Consider the following 13819-nt stretch of genomic DNA (forward strand, 5'->3'; position numbering starts at 1 on the left):
TCGCCCAAGGTCACGCCGCGGCCGCCGCCGGTGCGCGGCCCGCGTGGGGGCAGGTCGGGCCGCCCGGACCTTGCTTGGCCGCCGCGCCCGGCTCGCTGGGATGAGCGAGGGTGCAGGCTGGAGGGAAAAGGGGGACGCGATTCGGTGCCACGGAGGGTGGGGGGGACAGGAGGGGGCACAGCTAAATGTCTCGGGGGGTGGTGGGTGCCCGTTGAGGGGCCTGGGGTCTAGGCTCTGGCTCGGAGACGCAGCGGGAAGGGGAGTCCGTTAGAAAAAAACGTGTTATTCCGCAACCCATCCTTGATGGCAGAGAGCAAATGCTCCCTCTTAAGGTAAACAGAGAGCAAGACAGCACGGCCCAAAGGGTGTGTGTACATAAAAGGCAAGTGGGGCTTCAGGGGCCCGGAGCCCCGGTAGGGTCCTTTGGGCACTGCTAGGAGTGATCCCTGAGTATTGCTGGGTGTAGTAATAATAGCAGTAAGGGGTTGGGGTTAGGGCATCATCATTTCTGGTAGCGCTGTCTGTAGCACTGTCCTCGAGAGCACTGTCGCTCGAGCGGGCACCAGTAACATCTCACAACAGACTGTGAAACTTGTTACTGTTTTTGGCATATTGAATAGTCATGGGGAGCTTGCCAGGCTTTGCCCTGCGGGCAAGATACTCTCGGTAGCTTGCTGGGCTCTCCGAGAGGGGCGGAGGAATTGGACCCAGGCGGGCCATGTGCAAGGCAAAAGCCTTACCCGCTGTGTTATTGCTCCAGCCCCATTTCTGGTAATAAGTGACATATTATGAATATTTGATATATTGAATATAGTTTGAATATCAATATGCAGTATATTGATATTCAAACTATATTCAATAAGTGTTATATTATGAATATATAATATAATATTGAATATAGATTGATACACAGTTTGAATATCAAACAATCTCCAGGTAAAGGTGAGCATCCAGATGCAATCAGTGGAGTGTGGCCTGTGAATGCCAGGCCGATCACTCTAAACTTGGTGAAAATCCTGTGCAGGGCTTGTCTGTGAATCGCTTTTACCTATTTCCATTCACTTGTATTGAGCCGTCAGGAATGATCGGTATTGGAAACCAAACAAAGGCAAGATGGAATCTCAATGGCGGCTGTGAAATACGAACAATAAAACTACCTGACACCTGAGACTCAGAAACTGAACATGTTGAACTAATACTGATACTCTGCTCAGCCTTTGCCAGGTTGAGGTGTGGCATATTAGTTCATATTGGTCACTCATTCTCCTCAAGAATTTCCCAAATCAGGCTTAAAACAATACAGCAGGTAGAGCATTTTTCTTGCATGAGGCTGACCCGAATTCAATCCCCAGCATTCCATATGGGCCCCGACCCTGTCAGAAGTGATCCCTGAGCACAGGGCCAAGAGTAACCCCTGGTCCAAAATTAAAAAAAGAAATTAAAATGGAGAGTCAGTCCAGGGGTTCAGGTACTTGCCTTGCACACTGCCAATCTAGTTCAATTTCCAGCATCATCAGGAGTGACTCCTGAGCACAGAACCAGGACTAAGACACTGCAAAGTTTGTTCCCCAAAGCAAAAGTAAATATTACCTAAATCTTTATTATTACTACTATTACTTGGGGGAGTTTGGACCACACCCGGCGATGCTCAGGGCATACTCCAGGCTCTGTCCTGAGTGGTCCCTGGTGGTGTATGAGGAACCATAAGGTAAAGGTAAAGGCCCTCCCGTTGATCGTCGATTTGCTCGAGCGGGCCCAGTAACGTCTCCATTGGAGACTTTGTTGTTACTGTGTCTGGCATATCAAATACTCTCGGTAGCTTGCCGGGCTCTCCGAGAGGGGCGGAGGAATCGAACTCGGGTCGGCCATGTTGGCCGCTTGTAAGGCGATCGCCCTACCTGCTGTGCTATGCAAATATCAAGTCAGGGTTGGTGAGTGCAAAGCAAAAAAAAAAAAAAGGCAGCTAGACTCTTAAAACATTTTCAAATCAGTATCATATCAGACAGAGTTAGTGTCCAGAATAAAAAGTTCTCAGAACACAGTGATCAAAAAAACAAACAAAATGGGCAAAAAGTTCTTATTGATAGCAACTAGATGGTTTGGGCAGCTTTAGGGTGAGGGTGGGGAGTTGGAGTCACATCCAGCAGTACTCTGGGTCTATTTTCAGTTTGCTTGGGGGTTGCTCCAAGCCATGCTTAGGGCACCCTGTGGTATCTGGGATCAAACCCTGGCCTCTTGCATGAAAACCTGTATGTCAGCACCTTAGACACCTCTCTCCCCGTTTGTAGCATTTGTTTTTGTTATGGGATCACCTCTGACGATGCTCAGGGATTATTCCTGGCTTTGCATTCAGGAATTACTCCTGGTGGTGCTCATGGGACCAAATGGGATGCAGGGAACTGAACCAGAATTGGCAGCATACGAGGCAAATGCCCTACTCACTGTACTATCTCTCCAGCTCTTGTCTGTAGCATTTTTACAAAGTAAATTTCATCCAGTCACTAACATCAAATTTCAAAGTTTCTGTATGGCAAAAAACCTGGACTAAAATTAAAAAGGCACCCTTTTGAATGGGGGAAAATGTTTGCACATAATAAATTAGATAAAGGGTTACTATCCAAAATCTATAATGCACTCATACAAAGATCAACAGCAAAGAATCCAATCACCCCATCAAAAAATGGGGAGAGGAAATGAACAGGCTCTTCCCTGGAGAAACCAGAATGGATGGCCAGTAGGCATATGAAAAGTTCTCATCCTCACTTATTAGGAAATTCAAATCAAGATGATCATAAGATGTCACTCACACCAGTGAGAATGGAGTGTATCAAATAAAGCAGACACAACCTGTGTTGGGGGTTATGTGGCAAAAAAAAAAAATTTTTATCTCCTGCTGGTGGGAATGTTTTCTGGTTCATCCCCTATGGAAAAGAGTATGAAAGTTTCTCAAAAAAGTAACACTAGCCGTACCAAAGACTTAGCAATTCCACTTCTTGGCATCTACACACAAGAAACACAAAAAACTCACTTGAAAGGATAAATGAACACCGTGATTCATGGCAGCACTCACCCCAGGTGTTCAGTGGCAGGTGAGTGGCTGAAGAAGGGATGGCATGTACATCCCATGCTGTGCCGAGACACGGAATGATGAAACCATGCAACTCATTACACCTTGGCTGGAACTGGCTGGAGATACCATGTTAAGTGAACTCAGGAGGACAAACTTTGGATGTTCTCACTCATTCGTGCTATCTAGAATAACTTGATGGGGTGGAGGATAGCAAAGGAGGGCAAACCCTTGGCCCTAGAATACAGAGTTGGAGAGGCCAGGAAAGGTGCAGAGTGGAGTGAGAAGTAAGAGGCAGTGGTCTGGGGGGTAAGGCAGTGGCAAGGATCAGGGTCCTAGGGCCCTATATTAATGGTTTAGAGCTGAGGTGCTCATATTGATCTAAACCACAGAGCCACAGCCGTTAACAACATGTTAGTGATCTCCTATAGAAGGGCTTAATGTCCCCACAGTGAAATACAATAATCTTCACACTCTTTCCTCTAGGAAACTTTTTTTATAGCATCTCCAGCATTTTTTCATAACAAACAATATAAAATATGTTATTTCAGTGCTGCTTTGGGGCAGGGGTTGGGATTCAGAATGGAAACATCCAAAATATGGTGGTGGGAAGGTGTAGTGGTGGTGGGATTGGTGTTTGAATATTAAATGTAATCAAATATTGTGAACTACTTTATAAAATAAAAAATAAAACACTCAGAAGAATAAATAAACCACAGAGCCAACACGACTGTAAGCAGGGGACCCAAAGTTAAGAATTGGGGGTATGGTGCCACCAGCAGGTGAACCTGTACCTGTAGGGCGAGTGTGTCAGCAGCCTGATGGTGCCTTCAGACTTCCTGATACTCCTCAATTTTGCTGCCGTGCCTTTGGCCAGACCCCAACAACCTGGTGCCAAGTTTACCAAAAAATTAAATGGCCAAAAGTTAAGTATGTGGGAGCCACACCCACAAACCACCTCCGGCTCAGCTATACAAGCTCATTTATTGGCCTTATTTCAGTCTCACCTCCTTCCCCCACCCCACTGAAAATCTTTAAAAAAGAAAGAAAGAAAAAAGCAGGGCCAGAGCAATAGTACAGCAGGTACTATTGCTTGCTTTGTACACAGCTGACCTAGGGTTCAATTCCTGACACCACATATGGCCTCCTTACCCCTATAGTAGTGATCCCTCAACACAAAACCAAGAGTAAACCCTGAGCACCATGGGGTGTGGCCCTCGTTAAGAAAAAAATTGTTTTAAGAGCCAGAGTGATAGTACAGTGGGTAGAGTGCTTGCCTTACATGCAGCTGGCCAGGGTTCGATCCCTAGCACCCCATATGGTCCTCCAAACCCTGCCAAAAGTGATCTCTGATCACAGAGCCAAGAGTAAGCCCTGGGCACCATTGGATGTGAGCAAAAATAAATAAAATTTAGAAATTGTTTTTATTAAAAAAAAATAGGGACTGGAGCAATAGCACAGCGGGTAGGGTGTTTGCCTTGCACACGACCCACCCAGGTTCGATTCCCAGCATCCCATATGGTCCCCCGACCCCGAGCACCGCCAGGAGTAATTCCTGAGTGAAGAGCCAGGAGTAACCCCTGTGCATCGCCGGGTGTGACCCAAAAAGCAAAACAAAACAAAACAAAACACAAAAAACAGTGGCAGTGGTGGGGATGGCGGGGGGGGGGGGGGGGGTGGTGACAGTTCAAAGGGCTGGAGAACATGATTTTTCTTTTTCCGGGGGAGGTTTGGGGCCACATCCGGCAATGCTCAGGTGCTGTACTCAGGAGACAGGAATCCTGGTGGTGCTTGGAGGATCATAGGGGATTCTGGGGATCAAACCTGGATTGATCCAGTCATGCGCACTACACATTGTACTATCTCTCTGGCCCAGGAGTACATGATTTTTATGATTTTTCTGTGAGAGCTACAGAGTTCCATCACTGGGACCACATGATCCCACCAGCACTGCTGGGAGCGACCTGAGCAGAGCACTGTTCCAGGAGTAACCCCTAAGCACTTCTGGATGTGGCCTCCCAAACAAGAAAGAACAAAAAGGGCAATGGGATATTGTGATATGCTGCATCTTAACTGTGTATCAGTTTCAATATCCTGGTTGTGATCTGGTTTAGCAAGATTTTAAGATAGAATTCTGCAAGATCTTATCCTGGGGAGAAACTGGGTAGAAGGACTCTCTCTCTCTCTCTCTCTCTCTCTCTCTCTCTCTCTCTCTCTCTCTCTCTCTCTCTCTCCCTCTCTCTCTCTCTCTCCTTTTAATTTATTTTTATAAAGTTGTGCTGGAGCAATAGCACAGTGGTAGGGTGTTTGCCTTGCACTCAGCCGGCCCAACCGACTCAGGTTCAATTCCTCCGCCCTTCTCGGAGAGCCCGGCAAGCTACTGAGAGTATCTCGCCTGCACGGCAAAGACTGGCAAGCTCCTCGTGACATATTCGATATGCCAAAAATAGCAACAACAGGTCTCACAATGGAGACGTTACTGGGCCTGCTCGAGCTCTAGCAAAGTTGTTCACAATCATTTATTCTATTCAATATTCCAACACCAGTCCCTCCACCATTACACCTTCCCATCACCATTATTTCAAATTTTCCCAACTGCCACCCAAGCCTGCCCAAATAGCAGGCCCTAAATAATTGATTTTGTATTGCTTGTTATGAATAATCCACTAAAATGATCAAAAAAGGGTTTTCTTAGAAGAAAGCACACATGCTGCCTCTCGATGAGCTCTGACAACTGTATCTTTGGGGCCGGCACAGCCTCCGCACAGGCTGTATCACTTGCCAAGCCCCAGGCAGACTGCACGGGAACCTCTAGGGACCGGCCACTGAGTGGCTTCTCACACACCCTCGGGACAGCCTGGCTCTGAGGTCCCCCTCACGGTCAGGACCTAGAGGAAACGGAAGAGTCAGGGCAGAGGCCCCAGCCAGGACCCAGGGTTCCCACAGAGAGGCTGTTCCCAGGGCACTCAAGGCCTCTGCAGGAGTTTCCTGCCAGCCCAGAGCAGTGTGTTCCGAGGTGGGGGCGGGTGCTGAGCCTCGAACACGGGCGCTTTCGTGGCCTTCACTCATGCCCATCAGCTGTGTCCTGCTCAGGGAGCATGGCTCTGGGGGGGTGCGGGGTATGTCTCAAGATGTTCAGTCCTTTGTACTAATCCAAAATATCTCAGAATTCAAATTTGGGCCAGAAACAGGGAATTTGTCTTGCATGCTGCTGACCCTACTAGATCCCTGATACCTAGAATGGTCCTTCAAGCACTGTTGTGTAACTGGTTTGTCCTTGCTCCTCCTGCAGGGAACTTAGATTTGTTGAGTTACTCCCACCACAGTGCTCCCAAGGCATACCCAGTTCCATCAGGCACTCCTAATCCTATATTGCTTTTCTCGTTCCTCTTTGTCCTTTGCTTGGTTTGGTTTTTGTATAGACACAGGAAGACAGTTGATGCTATGCTTTTGTAACATGGGAGTTAATTGACTCCAAATAATATTTACACCTGGACATCCATCATATTTACTTGACTTAAGCCTCACCTGCCCTTACTTCCTAAAACCCCCAAAAGTAGGGCCCCAGCAAGGAACAAGGATGGACCCAGGGCAAGCTGTAAGCTACCCTGGCATCGAAAAGGGACAGGCTAAGCACCATACGAAATATAAGTTAAAGAAAGAAAAACAAAAAAAAGAAAAGAGAAGAAGTATAAGTTAAGAACACAATCATGAAACAAACTCTATCATGACCCAAAAAATAACTGAATAAGGACTCTGCTGGGGTTAGGAAAGACTAACCTGGCCTGAGGACTGTAGTCTGGTTTATATAGCAAGATATCCCCAGGAAGAGCCAACCTTGAAGCTTAATATATCTCTTACTGTGTTCATGCAAAATGACTAGAAATATTATAAAGAGTAAATTTACTATGACTGTTTACTAGATAAGGAAAAAGCAATATGCCCTAAATGGGATCCCACCCTTGAGCAGATCTCCTAGTAATCTAGAGTGCTGAACCCCCGGATGAGATTTTGTGCCTGAGTTAATCTCCTAGAAGAATTTCCCCTTAAGGAGGGGCTTTGGGGGCTGGAGCAATAGCAGAGCGGGTAGGGCGTTTGCCTTGCACGCAGCCAACATGGCTGACACAGGTTTGATTCCCAGCATCCCATATGGTCCCCCGAGCACCGCCAGGAGTGATTCCTGAGTGCATGAGCCAGGAGTAACCCCTGAACATTGCCGGGTGTGACCCAAAAATAAAAATAATAATAATAATAATAAAGGAGGGGCTTTATATATGTTTATTATTATGATAATGTTCAAGCCCCCCCATGTGTACTCCCACCCGACACGATTTCTATATAACTACGCTGTAAGAGAGAAGTAGGGAGGATGAAGCTCTAAGGATGAGGATGAGAATGAAATAAACGGTCACTGACTACCAACCAGCCTGTGGTCCCTGTTCCTTCAATCTCCTGTTGACTTTGGCTGGCCGGGATTTGGGGGAGGCAACCACCAAAATGCACGCGTTACACCCATGCTTCCTGAACTTACAGAGCACTGCCAGGAGCGATCTCTGAGCACAGAGCCAGGGATAAACCCTAGTACTGCTTGGGTGTAGCCAAAAACCCAAACTAAATAAACAAGTCAACTTTAATTTTATTCTAGAGGATATTAAATCATTTATTGATTACACATAATAATGCATGATACATAGGTTTCGTTGTCATCTATAATTTATCTGATATGATTATTCAATTTAGATACATTGCAGAGGTTGTGCCAGCGACCATTAAAACCCAAATCACTTTCATGACTGCTGGGACCTTTGTTTTGTTTTGGGCAGGGGGAAACCATCCCCTGGCACTGGGGCCCCCAGGGCTACCCCCAGTGATACTTGCGGGAATCAGACCTGGGGCCCTGTGCATGGCAGACACAGGTTTCACCCTTTATGCTAATAACCCCAGCTTTGCGACCCTTGTAACAATGAATTCCAGGTCACAGCACAGCAAGATTTCTGAACAGCTTTCCACCCGAAGCAGGTTATAAATGAGTGTCAGTTGGAACGTAGCATTACCCTGAAGGAATCCTAATTGACGCGTTGGAGAAGTTTGCCAAGACGGTGTCAGAGTAGACTGTGTTTCCACAGCCTGCGGAGAGCTGTGTTTAGGTCTCTCCTGTGCGCGATCTGTGAGTTCAAACAGCTGCTCAGGCTCTCCCTGGAACTCGGGCAGCTCGGACCCCCAGGACGAGTGAGCACAACTCTGCGCTCTTTGAGACACAGGCGGAGGAAAGGGGAGGCTTGCACCGTCTTGACTTGGCCTCAGCCACTGACTGAAACCCTCAAGTTCAGTTTTATTTCCCTTTCCCATCCCATATGCTGCCATTGCCATGCCTGGGGCCACATTTGGTTGTGGTGTCACTCAGAGGCCGGAGAGCACAGATGGCAGGTGGCACGGGGGTGGGGGGTGGGGGGGAGATGCCTCACGTGTGCTTCTCAAGTGCTCACCACATCCATCTTTTTTTTTTTTTTTTGTCACAGCCGGCAATGCACAGGGGTCGCTCCTGGCTCTGCACTCAGGAATTATCCCTGGCGGTGCTCATGCTGGGAATCGAACCTGGGTCGGCCCCGTGCAAGACAAACGCCCTACCCACTGTGCTATCACTCCAGCCCCCACATCCATCATTTTTTGTTGTTTTGGGTCACAGCCCAGTAAGTGCTCGCGGCTTACTCCTGGCCCTGTGCTCAGGGATCACTCCTGTCGATGCTCAGGAGACCAGATGGGGCACCAGGAGCAAACCCAGGTCAGTTGTATACGATGCCAACGCCTTACCTGCCATCCTACTTCCATGGCCCGCACCATCTTTTTGTTGTGGGGTCACACCCAGTGGTGCTCAGGGCTTACTCCTGGCTCTGAGCTCAGAGATCACTTCTGGCAGTGTTCGGGGAATCAAACAGATTGGCCATGTGCAAGGCAAATGCCCTTCCTGCTAAACTATCTCTCCAGTCTTACCCCCCCACCCCCATCATTTTTTGAGTGTCAATTTTGTTTTCTTTTTCCCAGTTTTATGAAAGTGGAATTGACAAACATTTTTAAAAACTTAAATTAAAAAAAAAAATAATTGGGTAGTGGAGTTCTTGCACAATTCAATCAGCTAATCAGTGGCTGAATAAGTAGCAGTACTCCTACAAGCACCAAAATTTAAAAAAATAATAATAATTGGGTAGGGGCTGGAGTGATAGCACATCAGGGTAAGGTGTTTGCCTTGCACACAGCCGACCTGGGTTCGATTGCCAGCATCCCATATGGTCCCCCGAGCACCGCCAGGAGTAATTCCTGAGTGCATGAACCAGGAGTAACCCCTTGCATTGCTGGTTGTGACCCCAAAAGAAAAAAATAATAATAATTGGGTAAAAGATTTAATAGACATTACAAAATGGATCTACGAATTGGGATGTGGCTCAAGTAAAGAAGCATACGGATTCCATGTGTGAGGCCGAGCCTGGCACCTGAGTCAGGCACCCCCAGGGTGTTCTGTGGCCGCAGTACCACTGGTGACAAATATACGTATGAGATAAATCATGGCCAGTAAGTATTAAAAACTGTTCCATGCCATCCATTACCAGGAAAATACAAATTAAATATGAAATGAAATACACCAGAATGGCCAATTTTGAAATATTGAAATAAGGGCCAAGGAGAGTACAGGGGTTATCTGCCTTGCACACAAGTGTTTTAACCCCTGTACTCTAGTACCGGCCCTGGTTTGATCCTGAGCACCATATATGATCCCCCAAGCCTGCTAGGAGTGACACCTGAGCATAGAGCCAGAATAAGCCCTGAGCACTGCCGCCTGTAGCCCCCAAACCCAAAACAACAAAATAGTATAGGGATGAGTTGCTTGCTCTGTATGAGGCTGACCCTGGTTCAGTCCCCGGCCTCACACCTGATCCTGTAAGCACTACCAGGAGTAACCCCTGAACACAGAGCCAAGAGTAAATCCTAAACACTGCCAGGCGTGCCCTCTCCCCTAAAGAGAACTAAACGTATTTATTCACATGCAAAACCATTGTGTCCATGGGGAAACCAAAAAGCTGAACAAGTTGAGCACGTATTCTACATGCAAGAGGCCCGGGTTTGATCCCTGAAACTGCATTGCCTTCTATTTTTTTTTCTTTTTGGGTCACATCCAGCGATGCACAGGGGTTACTCCTGGCTCTGCACTCAGGAATTACTCCTGGCAGTGCTCAGGGGACCATATGGGATGCTGGGAATTGAACCTGGGTCGGCTGTGTGCAAGAAAAACACCCTACCCCACTGTGCTGTCGCTCCAACCCCGAAATGGTACTGTTGGGTAGGGCTCTTGCCTTGCACTTAACTGACCCAGGTTTGATCCCTGGCACCATATATGGTTCCCGGAGCATGGCCAGGAGTAAGCCTAGTGCATCCCCAGGTGTGACCTCCAAAGCAAATATAAATACATTTCTTTTTTAAAAAGTGGTCAGGGCCAAGGGCCTTGCATGCACAGGGACCTGAGTTAGATCTGGCACTCACGGCCCCCCATTACCAAAAGGAGTTTCCCCCAGCCCCAGCAACACCCTGGGGAAAGTCCAGAGCACATCCTGGCATGTCTGGCCCCAGAGAAAAAGAGCAAAAGCAAAACAGATTGGAATCATTCTGTGTAATTCCATTACGGGTAGTCTTAGAACAGAAGTAATCTGAGCAGTGAATTAAAAAATAAAATAATAAAAATGATTGTTTCATGGGTATGGAGGATGGGGATTCACTGGGAAGAAGAAGGAGTGAAGTTTCTGGAATGATGAAGAAATTCTAGCTTTTAAGAGGCTTGGCTTACATAGATCTCATTGCCAGAGCACAGTGAAAGTACACTTAGTATTTTTATCTTTCTCTTGTGTAAATAATATCTATAATTAATGGTATCCATGCTGGTGTATTTAGATGGATTAATGCTATCAACAGTTCACTGGAAATTCATTTTATTTGTTTTAGATTTGGAGGCCACACCAAGCTTGCTCAGGGATCACTCCTGGCACTGATGTGGGTAGGGGCGGGGTCCATATGTGGTGCTGAGATGGAACTGGGGTCAGCTTCCTGCAAGGCAGTACCTTAATCCCTGGACTATCTCTCTGGCGCCTGAAATACATTTCATTTGTTGATTTATTTATTTTGGTTTGGGGGCCACACCTGGCTCAGGGTTTACCCCTGGCTCTGCGCTAGGGACCATCCCTGGTGGGGCTCGGGGGATCTTATGTGGTGCTGACCGAACTCAGGCTGATCACATGCAAGGCAAGTGTTTTACTTGCTGTATTATCTCTCTGGTCCTCTAGTACTTCTTGTTTTGTTGTTGTTTTTGGCTTTTGGGACACAATGGATGATGCTCAAGGCTTGCTCCTGGCTCTGTGCTCAGGGATCCCTCCTGGCTGGGCCCAGGGGACCATATGGAGTGCTGGGGATTAAATCTTGGTTAGCTACGTGCAAAGCAAGTGCTCAACTTGCTGAACTATCACTCCTTTCCCATAAATAATTTTCAGAGGCTATAGAGAGTACAAACCATGAAAACCAAAAATTTGATGAACTACATTTCAATTATAATCTGATTATAATACACCCATTGAGAAAATTAGGGAAGGGGGCCGAAGCGATCTTCCTAATGTTCTGTCTTTCTGGCCCGCCTACTATGTTTTTTTTATATCCTACGTATGAGCGAGATCACTCTTTATTTGTCCCTCTTCTGACTTTGCTCTGCACGATATTCTCTAATTCCATCCATGCAGCAACATGATTTTATCTTTTCTTACAGATGTAGTATTGAATATATGCTGCAGTTTCTTTATTGACTCATCTGTTCTTTGGCACTTGGGGTTATTTTCAGATCGTGGCTATGTAAACATCAGAGTGCAAATGTCCTTTTGAAATAGCACCGTTAGGCATTTGGAAATTGAATTGCTGAGTCATAAGGAGACTCAATCTTCATGTTTTTCTCAGAAGTCTCCATTTTATTTTTTGTAGAGGTGACACAAACCAGAAAGGGTTTTATTTACCCCGCCAATACTGGTTGTTCCTACTCTTTTTGATGTTAGCTGATTTCAATGGTGGAAGGTTGATATGGCTTTATTATTTTGATTTGCTGATTATAATTGATGAAGAATGTTTTATTACTTTGGTTTGGTTTTGGGGCCACACCCAGCGGTGGTTTACTCCTGGCTGAGTTCAGGGATCATTCCTGGTAAGGTTCAGGGGAACATACAGAGGGTCAGGATTGATCCTGGGTCAGCCTAGTGCAAGGCAAGCGTCCTGTCATGCTGTATTATCCCTTTGGCCCTATATATTTAAATATGTGCATGTATAATGTATTTTCTTTTTTTCCCTTTTACTACTTTTTAAATTTTTATTTTATTTTATTAATTAAACCACAGTGAGTTACAATTACAAAGTTGTTCATGATTGGGTTTCAGTCATATAATCTTCCAATACTCATCCCTTCACCAGTGGACATTTCCTACCACCAGTGTCCCCAGTTTCCTTCCCGTCCCTACCCCCTGCCTGCTTCTATGGCAAGCACTTTTTTCTTCTCTCTCTCTCTCTCTCTCTCTCTCTCTCTCTCCCCCTCTCTCTCTCTGCCCTCCCCCTTGAGCCTTATGGTTTGCAATGCAGATACTGAAAGGTTATCAGGTTACAATATGTTCTCCACATTTGTTTTTACAGGAGCCACTCCTGGCAAACATCAGAAGTATTTGAAAACTAAATCTTTGGGGTCAGAGAGATAGTACAGCAGGTAGGGTATTTGCCTTGCACACGGCAGACCCGGGTTCGATCCCTGGCATCCCGTATGGTCCCCCAAGCACTGCTAGGAGTAATTCCTGAGTGCAGAACCAGGAGTAACCCCTGAGCATCACTGGGTGTGGTCCAAAAAGCAAAAAAGAAAAAAAAGAAAGAAAAAAAGAAAACTGAATCTTTAAGCAAAACTTGAAAAATGAAACCAAGTTTATCATACGCTAATCAAACCAAGAACCAAGTTCTCATGGCATATTTCTGTTCACAAAAACATTAATAAACTTCCAAATAAAGATCAAAATATTTCTACATTGTTCTTTTAGATCTTTCTTTTCTTTTGAGATTACGTATGTACACACACATATATAGCATCTTTTCCATTCCATCATTGAATGCACTTTTATAATGTCTCATATTACTTTGTTCAATTCAACATTTGGTTCAAATCAGGGCTGAGCTATGTTGATTTTTTTTGTCCCATTGAGAAGGGGTCATGTTGTCCTAATTCTTCTTTTGCTGAATAAATTTGGGCTGCATCCCAGATATATTATAGAGTTTATTCTGAGTCTCTGGATTCTATTCCAGTCCTCTGAAAAAATGTTGGTTCTTGTTTCTTTATTTTCAGATTCCAACTCAGTGGGACTCACACTGAGACAAGTGCGTCTCTTGGGAGAAATTCACATTCCGGCTCAGTTCTTTTATCCATCTCTGTGATGCTCTGACCTCTGTGTGTAAATTAGGAGTCTGAATTTATTCTTTTTTTTTTTTTTTTTTTGCTTTTTGGGGCACACCTGGCGATGCACAGGGGTTACTCCTGGCTCTGCACTCAGGAATTACCCCTGGCGGTGCTCAGTGGACCATATGGGATGCTGGGAATCAAACCCGGGTCGGCCTTGTGCAAGGCAAATGCCCTACCCGCTGTGCTATCACTCCGGCCCCAGTATTTTTTCTTAAGCGTTCAGTTTTAGAGTCATACCC

The sequence above is a fragment of the Sorex fumeus genome, unplaced genomic scaffold (assembly GCF_029834395.1).
Source record: "Sorex fumeus unplaced genomic scaffold, SorFum_2.1 ptg000094l, whole genome shotgun sequence".
NCBI lineage: Eukaryota > Metazoa > Chordata > Mammalia > Eulipotyphla > Soricidae > Sorex > Sorex fumeus.